A 14519-nucleotide genomic window follows, 5' to 3' on the forward strand; every position below is an offset into this window, starting at 1 on the left:
CTGATCAGCTAGTCAGGTCAGGTGCGGGTAAGGGGATGGGTCTATTATGATGTGGCAGGGGCAAACCAGCTCTGCTGTCGGGCCCTGCTGCGGATGTCACTGATTGCACTGCGCAGTTGACCCTTGTGTGGTGTGGTGCAGTGAGGATCTGTCCCTTCTCCCCTTTGTGGCTAAGATGCGAATGAATGTGTTTGAATGGATGAGTAAATGGGGAATGTACTGTCCTGTCTTGGCTACCTACCTTTCCTTGGGGGAAGCAGCCAAGGTATATAGATAGATAGATGTATATAAATTATGTATGTATGTATGTAGGCTATGTATGTATATAAATTATGTATGTATGTATGAATGTACATGTGAGTAAGTGGCAGAGTCTGCATGTGTGAAAACTGAGCTTCTCCAGCCTACTTTCATTACAACAGAACGGTCATAGTAAACTTACCTCACATTAAACCTTCAGTTACCTAAGCCTGTTATATTTGCCGAACTCTCCCGGCTCTCATGAAAAAAAAAAAAAAAAAAAAGGCTCTCGATTTTATTTTACCGCGTGGTAAATTTCGACTCCTTTTTCATTCAGCCATTTATTGTGTGATATGTTATGCCAGGTGTTATTAGGGCGGCTTCCCGTCCTAGAAATGCCTGTATTGCAGTCGGGTTCTTTTCTAGACCGGAGCTAGGATATAACATGAGAGCAACAGGGCACAAAAACACAGGAAAACAACCTTACATGTATATTAGCCCGCTGCATGCCAGTGCCGTTTTAAAATGGTCTGACATAATTCCTCGGCCAGTGCCAGTGCTGATTTTAAATGGTTTAAAATAAAAAAAAATCACTGTGACCGCATTTTTCAAGATTCGTGGGTAAAAATTGGCAGGCATGTATGGTAACTGTTCCTCTACCATCCACTATGCTGTAAAGGCCATACAATCACTTGCTCCCCCCCTCATGCTCGCTCTGCCTCACTCTGCCTGTGTGCCTCACCCAGTGCTGTACATAGTGAAAGCATATTGTAAATATTTTCACAAGTGTAAGTTGTAAATATATTCATGTAAGTGTAAGGACTATATAGTGAAGTTAAATTGTAAATACCTTCTTGTAAGTGCCAGGACCGTACATAATGAAGTCAGGTTGGACCTGTCTTCAAGCAAGTGTAAGATAATGCATTCACAGTGAGAAAGACACACAAATTGTGATAAATGTTTAAGTAAAAAGTAATCAGAAAAGTGTACTAAATATTGCTATACCTTCCAAGTATAAATACCTGAGTATACCTCGCATAGAAAACAGCTTTCTCTCACCTACGTGGTGAGCGTGAGAGAGCGGCTATACCTGTATACGAGTATGCAGGACTCAATAAAACCCATTTCCGAGCTTCGATGAGCATTTTAATGGTGAAATTCGTTGTTTTCACATCAAAATCTATCATTTTAGTAAAAAAAAAGGTCAAAAAATGGCCGGCACGGAGGCGACCCATAGGGCTAAAAATAGCTGGCACGCAGTGGGTTAACAAATTCTTAACTACAGCATGGGCAGACTCTTCACACGATATTCTATGCAAAGTCAATACACAGGCTGGGAAATGGATGGTGTGTATTGCACAGGATATAGGACAGACACTAAGCTTAATTTGTATGAAGAGGTGATACACAGTTTCACAATTCTTATACTAGTGCCTCGTTTCACCGATAGAGAGTAGGATATGGTTTTTAAAGGGGCACAGGGTAGATCAAGAGCCCTTGTTTTGACACTGATTTAGTTTCCCACTAGTATACAATAGGTATGTACTGTCACAAGAGTTCCTAGTCTGATACTGAACATTACTTCTTACACAAAATACTGATACAAGAGTCCTTGTTCTGATACTGGGCTCTACTTCTCTCTCGCAAAGTGGATATACACTGGCACACGAGTTCTCGTTCTGGCACTGGATTTTATCTCTCACGTACACAGATTGGGTTTACACAGTCCTTGAATCTTGTCACTCACTTTCATTATGTATCACAGTCACTGGTTGGTGGGCAGAGGGGAAGGGGGAGCCTGGGGACTCACAGGTGTCAGCCTGGCATTGGTGGAGTCTCTTCAGGAGTCCCTTCATTGAGCGGCCATGGGACAACTCGCAGGGGTGTTGTCTCTCGCCTCAGACTGTGATTGGGCATGGTGAAGGGCCCCTTACTGTTTGGGCTGGGTACTGGGGTCTGGCCCTCAGGGCTGGGGCCAAACAATCTCTGTAGACACTCCCGTATGCGCCTTGTGTGGGAAGGGGGTCGCTTTTGTTGGGGAGAGGAGAGGTCTCGTCCTGGGGTGCTGGTGGCACCATCGAGGGTCCATCAGCTGCGGCCTCCTTCTTGCTGCTCCACCGTCAGGGTAGGACTTCAGCGTCTCTCTAGGTAGGAGTCCGTCAGGCATGGGTCTTCCCCTGGTGCAAGATGTATGGAATACAGCCCCAAGGATAACACAAGGCCTCTCCACCAGTCCTCGAGCTGGAAGTTCTCCTGGGGGCTGCCTCAATCCTGGTGGGAAGAGTTGCAACCTACACTGCCACCGGAAGGCAGGGCTGAGGGTAGGTCGTCCTCATGTTGTGAAGTAACTGGGGGCGAGGGACTTTGGTGTCCTTCTCTGGCACGGCTACAAGCCGTCGCCAAGTTCCCTTGCGCAACAGGAGGTGGGAGGCTACAGGCTGTCCCTTCCCTGTCATTGTGGCTACAGGCAGTCACCAGCAGGCTTGGAGTAATTACATATGCTTTCAGTCAATTACAATTACAATTAGAATTACTTGCCCATTATTACATTACAGTTACAAATACAATTACAGGGAAGGAAAAATATGACAAATACAATTACAATTACAATTACTCAGTTTTAATACTTCCAAATTACAATTGCAATTACAATTACAACCTAGTTTGTGTTCAATTATATTTCAATTACTTATACATAGGTAAACAAAAATAACAAATTGCAGATTACTCAAAACATTTATAATTTTTTTTTTTTTTTTTTTTTTTTTTTAGTATCATCTAATAATACTGTCTCGTGTAACATGTTTACTTCAGAGCAAATCCACCCTTCTCTCTCTCTCTCTCTCTCTCTCTCTCTCTCTCTCTCTGTTCAGTATATCATACTATATACGTTTATCAAAGTATTTCTGTGATGTAATTATAATTGTTCTTCTCCTAAATGTTCAGTTACAATTACAAATACAATTACTATATTACTTAAAAACACAATTACAATTACAATTATAATTACACATCATTAGAAATAACGAATTACAATTACAATTACAATTATCTTAAAAATGTGTAATTAATTATATTTCATTTAAATTACAATTACAATTACTCCAATCCTGGTCACCAGAGCCCGAATTCCTGACGGGACCCCAGACAAAGTGCGGCTACAGGTCATCACTTGCCTACGGGTGTGGCTACAGGCCGTCACTTGCCTACGGGTGCGGCTACAGGCCCTCGCCAGAGTCCCGTATGAAGGGCGACATATAGACAAGGCGTGGCTACAGGCAGTCTCCTGCCTACTGGTGTGGCTACAGGCAATCACTGATGTCGTGCCCTCCAAGACAACTGCAGAAGGAGAAGGGGCATACCTGTCTCTCCCCATGTGCAGCTGCAGGCTATCACAGATTCTGCAGGGAGGGTCAACAGCTCTCACAGCAGCTACAGGCCATCTCCTTTTTGGCGCGTCCCTAGGCCGTAGTTGTTAGAGCCGTTTCAGGTTATCTCTGAAATTGCATGGCTACAGGCCGTCGTTGGGGTGCTGCTTGGAGCTGGATTTTCAGCTCCACCCCGATCCTGGCGAGGGCTGGCCTGGCCGAAAGGTAGTGCACTCAGACTGGGGTGGTCGCGCTGGGTGCAGTCCGAGGAATAGGGGTGTGCAGCCCAGTGGGACTTATGTGTGTATTGTACGGACATGGCCAATGCGCCGTATACCCCTCCATAGTCTCCTTCTGGGGGTGTTGTGGTGTCTTCCTCCTCTGCGGCTGGTATTTCACTATATATATATATATATATATATATATATATATATATATATATATATATATATATACACATCTATCTATCTATCTATTGCCAGACGCCTCAATCCCATTTGGGGTGGCCACAAACAAATCGCCTCCACGTTGCCCTGTCTCCCGCCATTTCACTCCCCTGCTCTCAACTCACACCCCCCTCTCTCATATACCTCTCCACCCCATCTCTCCATCTCAACCTCGGCCTCCCCCTCCCTCTTCCCCCCTCCACCTCACTCACATACACTCTCTTCGTCAGTCTTTCACCCTCCATCCTCTCCACATGGCCAAACCACCTCAGTGTGTTCCTCATAACGCTTCCTATCACATCCACATCCACACCACAATGCTCCTTTATATCCTCATTCGTCAGCCTGTCTCTCCATGTGACTCCACAGGCTTCTCTTAAATAACTCATTTCCACTGCACTCGCTCTTGACTTGTGTCCTTCCAACAACGTCCAAGCTTCACTTCCATACGTTAGAGTTGGTATCACAGTACTGTCATGTAGTAACTTTTTCACTTCCATGCTCACTTCCCTGTTTCTTATCACTACTTTCAAAGAACCAGCAACCTTTCTTCCCTGCTGTACCCTCTCAAGCACTTCACCCTCCATACCTCCATCCTTACTCATCACACTACCCAAGTACTTAAACGTACTCACATTTTCCAATTCCTCACCATCCAACCTCGCTGTACATTCACTGACTTCACCTCTCTCAAAGACCATCACTTTACTCTTCCCTACATTCACCTTTAGATTACGTTTCTTACACGCTCTCCCAAACTCATCCACCAAGCCTTGCAGCTTCCTTTCGTCTTCACTCAACAACACAGTATCATCTGCAAACAACAGTACAGGGACTTTCCAAACACTATCCTCTCTCACCAGGGCCACTCCAAAATCCACTACCTTACCTTGTACCTCTTTTATTACCCCATCCATGTACAGATTGAACAACCATGGAGACATGACACATCCATGTTTCAACCCAACCTTCAAAGAGAAAAATTCACTTAGTTCACCATCCAAACATACTGCAGCCTTAGCACCATCATACATACTCTTCACAGCATTCAACAACTTCCCATCTACTCCATATATTCTTAATACTTTCCGCAGTCCTTGTCTATCCACCCTGTCATATGCTTTCTCGAAATCCATGAAAGCCGCATACAACTTCTTTCCCTTCTCTAGAAACTTTTCCACTAAAGATCTAAGAATGAATATCTGATCTACACAACCTCTTCCCTTCCTAAAGCCTCCCTGTTCTTCTCCAACTAATTCCTCTGTTCTTTCTCTGACTCTGTCATTAAGTATCCTACCATACACTTTTCCTATTATACTAAGAAGACAAATGCCCCTATGATTACCACACACTTCTTTTTCCCCATTTCCTTTGTACAAGGGAATAATTATACCTGACTTCCAATCCTCCGGGACTCTACCTTCCTCCCAGGCCAATCTGCACATCTTCCATATCCATTCTACTACTATCTTTCCCCCATGCTTCAGCATTTCACCACACACTCCATCAATTCCTGGGGCTTTCCCCAATTTAACTTTCTTCATTGCTTCCACAAATTCTATCCTACTGATTTCTTCCTGTCGTCTCACCTCCCTCCTTCTCCCAGCCATTCCCCAGCCACTTATACTCGCATTACTTCCATCCTCTATGTTCAACAATTCCTTAAAGTGTTCTCTCCATCTGCTCACTTTTAATCCCTTCTCCACTAGTACGGTAATCTACCATTTTTATCTTTCACTCCCCTGCTAACCTCACTTCCACCCAGTCTTACTCTCTTCACCTCTTTCCAGAACATTTTCTTACAGTCCCTCCACTTACACTCAAATTCCTTCCAAATTCCTCATCCACTCTCTTCTTACTCTCTCTTACTAATCTTTTCACCTCTCTCTTTCTTTCTACATATAACTCTCTCTTCTGCCTCTCAACTTCTTCCATGCCCCTATTTCTCGTCCATTCATTGTATGCTTTCTTCTTTTGTGCCACAGCCTGTATCACCTCTTCAGTCCACCAAGCTGTTCCTTGCACCCCCCTCTGTCTTCTCTTCCTCCCACACACCACATCACATGCTGCACATACTTCTTCTGTAAATATCCTGCACACACCTTCCACGTCCCCCATCTGCTCCAATTCATATTTGCCCAATCGTTCCTCCACTTCTCTCTTATATTCTGCCTTTTTCTCATCCTCTTGTAACCTTTCCACTCTCCTTGCAACTACTCCTTCCTCTCGTCTTTCCCTTCCTCTATTTCTCCATCTTACTTGAATTCTAATTCTGGCCACTACCAAGTAGTGGTCAGAAAGTCCACTCCTCCAATCTCTATAAGCTCTTTCATCCATTACACATCTTCGCATCCTTTCATCCACACACACATAATCAATTATTGCCTTCCTTTCATTCAGTTCACCACTCACCCTTCTCATCACTCTCCATGAATACCTGTGGATCATTTTATGCCTGAAGAGGGTATTGGCCATCACCAACCCCCTCCCAGCACAATGTCCACTAACGCACTGCCATTCTCATCTATCTCAGCAGGCACACACCACTCACCAACTGTTCCATCCACCTTCACATTCCCTACTTTACCATTCATATCACCGATCAAAATCACTCTCTCATTCCTTCCAAACTTTTCCATGCACACTTCCACATTTGTCCAGAATTCTTCTCTCACTCTGCTAGCACGATCTGGCATTGGCGCATGCATACACACAATCGCCCACATTTGCATTCCAACTTTCAACCTTACCCACACAATCCTTTGACTCAACTGATCCATCCTGTCTTATGCTCTTCTTCCATCTTTTACTCACAACTATACATACTCTTTCCTTTGTCCTCTCATTCTCACCTACTCCTGCACATATACCCCATCCATACTCCCATTCTCTCACACTTTCTCCTCTCCATTGTATTTCAGTTATTCCACATACATCCACTTTCGCACCCTCAAGCACCTGGACGATCTCTCTTTCTTTCACCTCATCATTCGCGCCTCTTACATTCCATGTTGCCATTACCAAGTCCTTTGTCTGGTCCTGGGTCGTCATCGTTTGGTCAGTCCTTGTCCGAGGGTTCTTGTTTGACTTTGTAGTTTTATACATATATATATATATATATATACATATATATATGTAAATATATATATATACATATATATATATATACATATATATATATATATAGATAGATAGATAGATAGATAGATAGATATACAGTATATATATAAATATCTATCTATCTATCTATATTTATATCTATCTATATCTGCATCTATCTGTCTATCTATACCTATATCTATCTATCGATAGATAGATAGATAGATAGATATCATCATCATCATCATCATCAGCTGTTTGAGTATCCACTGCAGGACAGGCCTATCCCGACCGAAGTCAGGACGATACAGCCAATGTATCTTTACCAAGTGGCTTAGGCTGTCTGGTAGAGACTGTATGTAGGGTGAGAAATACTTATAGTGTTGTAGTGGCTTTGGATGTGTGTGTAGTCTGTGAACCAAATGTAATCGGCCCACAGAAGTCGACTGGGTGCAAGCATACATTATAGTAAGTGACACTGGTTCAACCACAGCACCCCTTGTGTCCACAAAAGTAGTACGTGGCTAGGTGAACACTCCCAAAGTTTATTACCCTGGCGGGATGCGAACCCTGGCTCACCCGTGTACGAAAACGCACACTCTACCACTGTAACACAGAGGAATATATATATATATTATATATATATATATATATATATATATATATATATATATATATATATATATATATATATATATATTATAGGTTCATGTTTTATCCTAACATCAGGTATTTTTACTTGTCGACCTATCGTTACCCAGCTAACTGCATAGTTTAAAAGCGTTTTCCGATAAGGAATTACCACTTCATATTGATAGCCTGAAATACCTTAATTCCTGCTTGATTTACTCGTACAGAAAACTTCTCGTAGTACACCATAGTCCCCACCTGGAATACCTTTCGGCCGTAGTCTTAAACTGTGGGAAGGTGTTCACCTTGCCCTATCCACATCTTTTGGTAGTCTTTAATCACGAAAGGCAGAGCTTTCTCCGGTCAATGGGAGAGGATTACCACAGCGTAGTACTGGAATCCACGGAGAGTCTCATAGCACCCCTTCGCATGCCCCTTCATCATATTACAGCAGCCTTATGCAAAGAAAAATACATAGATATTTGAAGGGCACCATGGTGTGTGTGATGGATATTAAATTTAATGATAAAAACATCGTGTAAAGAAAAATGTAAAGCGTTTGATATTTTTATCGTTTTAGAAGACTTCACCACTCTCTGGAGATGGTTAATTTATGACGAAACGAAAACAAAGATGAGATGCTGTATCCACTTCGTTTTAATTTCCCAATATTTCTACAAAGCCGTTTATCAGATATGGTGCATGATACTTTTATAATTAGTTTGATTAGTATGTGAAATAAATCCTACAGTAAAGTATGGCCGAGTACTACCTAAACAGACGACTGGTGCACAGCTAATTAGTTTCAATTACAGTCTCATGTTTGCGTTCGTTGAGCTTTTGCAAGTCCGCACTATTTTATTTTGGCTTTACAGTATATTCTTCTGGTGTATTTTGCTGTGATTTGAACGAATTTGGCTTTTATTTTCGGTGTTCGTGATTTGTTTTCAAATTAACTTCCCCCCACCCCCCGTTTATTGAGGAGTGGGATTTCAGAGTTCTGGGTGGGAATAATGACAAAAGCAAGCATTTGGGGCAGAAATATAGTCAGAATATGTATGACTAGCCAAGGCGTATTCGTACGGTTATTACTGACTGCATGAACCCCTTTGAAGCTATGTCTGATACCGAATTTTTCCTACGGTACAGGTTCTCCAATGTCTGTATGCATACTCTTATACAGAGTATTTAAGAACAAATGCAAGTCTTTAATAACAGAAGAGGTAAGAATTGCAAACATTAATTGATTATACTATGTGTGAATCTTAGAAGCTGTCATATTATTGTTTTTATTTTAAGATTTTGATTTTCAAAATTAATCAGTGTTACCAACTCTTTGCTGCCCTACCCAAACGGCAGGGTGCGCTCTCCTTGTTTCAAGATTACCACTTACGTTGAAGGTGTGAGCTTCCACCTGGAGCGGGGTGCAGGAAGGATAACCTTTGCCCTCAGTTTCAAGACTACGGGCGAATGACTCCTCCTTCACTCTGAATGATGGGATATTTCAATGTAAATATAATCCCAGAAACTTTCCTTATGAGCAGTACTGTTCAGGAATTTATCATAAAGCAAAACATTGTAAGCTTTCTAATAGTATTTTATACAACAAGCAGTCATCAGGAAAACAGAAATTGATAACAAATCAGATACAGCATGACAACTGAGTCACCAGCATCTGGTGTGTCTCCTGTAACCCCATGAATCAACAGAAGATTTTCAATCGTTTCATGTTATGCCATTCACTTCCCACCATGATGTGTCAAATTTGACACAAAGTACTTGGAAACCCCTCCCTCTACAAAACTTTACATGGGTCTGGTGTGATACCCACGTCAGTGAATAACGGACTTCTCGTTTAATTTCTCATGTTAGCAATGCTGAATATTTCCCGTCTTTGATGACGTCAGACTCCGGGTAGAAATTATTTGATACGAATATGACATTCACATTGCATGCAGGATGATTTTTTAAAATACATGTCGGCATTCCAGTTGTAAAGATGGTAATTTATATAAGGTAAAGACAGTTCCACTACCAGGTGTATACTGTAACATATTTTTTGTAATCTGCTTAGATCGGTAACTCATTTCGACTCGTTGATTGTCATGTGTAGTCAAGTAAGAGAGCTGCGTTGACTGGTAACCAAGGAGAATCATTCTTTTCATAACTTGTAGTCACAGAATTTAATGTAGCCAAGGCTTAATAATGAAGCTGTGGAAGTGGCTTAGTTCCAGCAGCCAAGAACAGACCTGCTATAGTCGCCTCCCCTCCTCATCCCCTTTGCTCCCCAGGGCACAGAACAAGTGACATTGGTTCCCTTGTGAATCCCGGATAGCAATAAATCCTCTTAACTTTGTTCCCAACCAATCATGTGCCACTCCTCGAGCCTCTCACCCGTTGACAAAGTCATCCTCAGACCACGTCATTACCGCCCACTTCCCCGCTAATTAGAAAGTGGAATAATTATCGGCCTGGGTGGGTTAAAAAATCTTTAGAATCTGATCCTCGTATCAGTTCTCCTGTATTTTGGCAAAGGTTGGAGGTAATGTGTTTTTCATGCTTACCTGCCCCTTGCAGTGAAGAAAAGTGTCCATAATTCCGTCCTGAAATATTACACACAGGTTAGGAAGGGGGAGGAGGTTCACAGGAAATTGCATCTCTCTAACCTGAGGGATCCAATAGGATAGGGAAAAATATTATGCATATAACTCCATGCATACGTTTCCAGCCCAGGCGAGAATATAATGGAAAAAGACCGTAATAAATATTTGTTCCAAAATTAGACAATTGTGTTCCTGTCTCTCTTGTGACGGGGGAGGGGAACTCACGTCTTTTTTTTTTTTTCCTGCTTTTCCATAAAGTGCCTGGTGTTGTAGTAGTTAGACGACCCCAGTTGGAGTGCAGGCATTGTTGTAAACACGAGGTCCATCCCAGAGATTTTTATTTTATTTTATTTTTTTTAATGTGGTGTCCAGAGAAGTAGTGTGGTTCTCCTCTCTCTCTCTCTCTCTCTCTCTCTCTTTGGACATTTTCTTCCCTCAGTCCCGTTTTCTCCCTTGCTCCTTCCTCAGTAGCACTTTTAGCCCCCCCCCCCGTCTCTCTCTCTTTCTCGCTCTCTCTCTCTCTCTCTCTCTCTCTCTCTCTCTCGGTTTCTCACTTTATTTTCCTCATCCTTTCCTGATTTTATCTTGCTCCTTTCACTCAGTCACTTACCCTGTCCCTCACTTTCACTTCTACCAGACTCTCTAATCCCCCGCAAACTTCCTCGTCCCGTACTCTGCTCCTTGTCCTCATCCACAATATTCATTCAGTTACTGACCCTACTCCTCCTCCAAACATTTCCTTTCATCTAACTCTCCCTTTTCTCTTTCTCTCACATTTAGCCTCTTCAATACGTTGATGTCTTCTCACAGTTTACTTTTGCTATCTCCAGACGAATTTATTCAAGGTGATGGAGAAATTTTCATCTCTAGATATTAGTTAAGGCTTCAACACTCTTGCCCCTCTGCACATCCAGTAAAAAATCAATAAAATAGTGCGTTTGTAACCAGAAGATAAAGAAAAGCGTCATCGGATTGAAGTGAGTATATTTCTTAAAACCTTATTGTAATATTCCCTGTCATTTTTATTTTTATCCTTCATCTACATCTCTTACTCATCTCCAAAACGTCTCTCTCTCTTCCTTTGATCGTTCGTACCCTTTACTTTCTCATTCCCACGCTCCTCCTCAGGATAATCATAATTCCCTCTTTCCCTCTCCTCCTATCCCTTTCCTACTTCTCCCTCAGTCCTCCACCCTCCTCCTCTCTCTCTCTCTCTGTCTCTGTCTCTCTCTCTGGAGTTCCTCTCCCTCCAAAGTCCACTCCCTCCCTCCCCGCAACTCTGTTTTTCCCTCACATTTACTCCCTATTTACTCCTTATTATCTAATTTTATATCCACCAGGTTTCTTTCTGCGGCTTTTCCCTCATCTCTCATCGCATCACCCTATTTTTTCCCCTTCTCTTATTTCTTCTCTTGCTTTCCATGATCACTTGTACCCTCAACCATTCTTACCCCTACTCTCCTCCTAATCATAATGTCTTTCAGTCTCCTTATGTCATCTCTCCTGCCTCACCCCTCTCTTTCACGGGCGTTCCTTTACCTCCGTTCTCACTCCACCCTGACTTCCACCCATCCCTTCATATTCATTTAACTCACTCATAGTCTGGATAACTCTAGTACCGTATTATAGTTAATGTCAGATATTTTCATTAAGATAAGCTTTTGCTGTATGGCAGAGTGTCACTACTTTCGCCATTAACCCCTTTGTGATCGAGATTACTTTAGTATTCTATTCCAGTCAAAGCCAGACGATTTTATTCATCTGACACTGACTCATACCGTCCTGAGGCATATTATTTTTCTCAATCCTTATTTTTCTACTCCTGTATCTGTCAAGCTTCTTTTTGTCTCTAGCATCCTTGCATCCCACTTCATCATTCTCCTTCTTTCTTCCCATTCTTGTCTCGTTCCCACATACCCTGGTACACTTTATTCCAAGGTCTAATGAGAGTATCTCAGACCTTGCTTTATCCTTTCACTCCCACGCTCCACTCTCCCCCACCGCCACCACCACCACCACTTCCTCATCTTCCTCCTCCTCCTAGTGTCCCCCGTCTCTTTCCTCCCATCGCCTCTCTTTCTCCTTTCATCTCCTTGCTTATCGGGTATACAGAGAGAGAGAGAGAGAGAGAGAGAGAGAGAGAGAGTGCAAATCCAGTTACTTTCAGTTTTATAATAATTTACATGGGACTCCCCGGAGTGGTTAACTTGCTTAAACCTGTTTGCTATAGTTACTTCAACAGTTACTTCGATAGGCTACCCTGAATTTTAATTTACTAGGTGATTAGGATTTAGCAGATTTGCCTATTAATGGATATATGTAAATACAAACAGCTGTTTGGAACAAAAATGCCAAATGAGGACTCTCAGTAAAGGAGGCAAATTATTTAGTTTCCAAGCTGAAAACAAGTGAAAACGTTTCAAAACTGGTTAATGAACCAGCCAGGAGCAATCATTTCACCGAACATTGTATATTTTTAGTGACTGGGTTATTCATATACTCGTATACATTACTGAACTCTCTAATAGTTCCTTCATCCAATCAAGTACCCGTATATGTCAGTTTGTGAGAATTTACAACACCAGGCTCAGACACTGCCAGTGTCGGGACAGTAGGCTGTACCACTACAGTTCATAGGTACTGTATTACCATATATATGGCTTTATTTTTGTATTGCGTTTAACAAGTTATCAATTCAGGGTTAGGGCATATGGAATAGCGTTAAGACGTATCGATGCATCATCATAATATGTAAGCTGATGTTTCTCCCTGTGTATTTGTCATTGTGTGAAACAATCCATGTGTAATCAGATTATGCAACCTAGTATAATACAGTTTCTATCATTTCAGATAATCTGTTGTGCAGTACCTGGTTTACGTTGGTAAGTACCAACCTAATCCAGTCTATAGTTTGTTTCATTTAAATGTTGGCCAGCCATTTCATTTATTTGTCCACACTCTTTCTCTATCTATATCGTAAAAGCAGCTCTACTCTGCTCTGTGTGTGTGTGTGTGTGTGTGTGTGTGTGTGTGTGTGTGTGTGTGTGTGTGTGTGTGTGTGTGTGTGTGTGTGTAAACTTACAAGTCATCATGGTACAACTTGGTGACCGGATGGATTGGGTGGGTGAGTGATTTAGCAGGTGGGTGGGTGGTTTAGCGGGGGGGGGGGGGCAGAGAGCGCGAGGTGGGCTGTGCGTGGGTGTTTGGGTGTTATCGTGCTGGGCGGTTGGGTGGGATTGGGCAGGTTGACTGAGTGGGTGAGGAGTTGGGGAAGTAGTGGGAAAACAAGTCCATGGGGATTAGGTGCATGGGGTGAAGAGGTCCATGGTGGGAGTACGGCCATGTGGGAAAATAAGTCCATGGGAATATATCCCTGGGGAAATCGGCCAAGAGAAACACAGGTATTTGGATAAAAATAAGTTCATGTGGTGAAAATGGGCAGTGGGAGAAAATATGCTTCCCAATGGGGAAAACATAGGTCTGTAAGGGAAAATAGGTCTACGGGGAAAACTACACTATGAAGAAAATAGGTCCAAGGGGAAACCGGTCCCAAATGAAAATAGACCTTTGGAGGAAAAAAAAATGTCTCTGGAGAGAGAATAGGTCCATGGAGAGAAAATAGGTCCATGGAGAGAGCATAGGTCCATGGTACAAAATAACCATGTTTGAAAATCCACCAATAGGAATAGTAGGTTCATGGTGAAAAACAGGTCCATGGGGAAGCGTTCCACTTCGAACTAATGCCCATGAGCAATAATAGGTCCATGGAGGATAATAGGTCCAAGGGAGAAAATAGGTTTCAGGAGGAAAATAGGTCAATGGTGGATAATGTTGATGATGGAAAATGAATACATGAGAGAAATTGGTCCATCGGTAAAATGGTGCACGGAAAAATAGGTCCATGTGGAAAAATAAGTTCACTTGGAAAACTGGTTCATGTGCGAAAATGGGCCTGTGAGAATAACAGGACCATAAGGAAAATAGGCACATGAGCAAAAGTAGGTTGTGAGGAAATGGTTCCATGAGGTAAAATACGTCTATGGGGCAAATAGGCCCATGGTGGAGGGGAATAAATGCATGATGGAAAATGGGTCCATGGTAGAGAGCCCATGGAAAAAACAGTGCCATGGAGG

This window comes from Coenobita brevimanus, chromosome 41 (genome assembly GCF_032717465.1).
Source record: "Coenobita brevimanus isolate Jiangsu-jjx chromosome 41, ASM3271746v2, whole genome shotgun sequence".
Taxonomy (NCBI): Eukaryota; Metazoa; Arthropoda; class Malacostraca; order Decapoda; family Coenobitidae; genus Coenobita; species Coenobita brevimanus.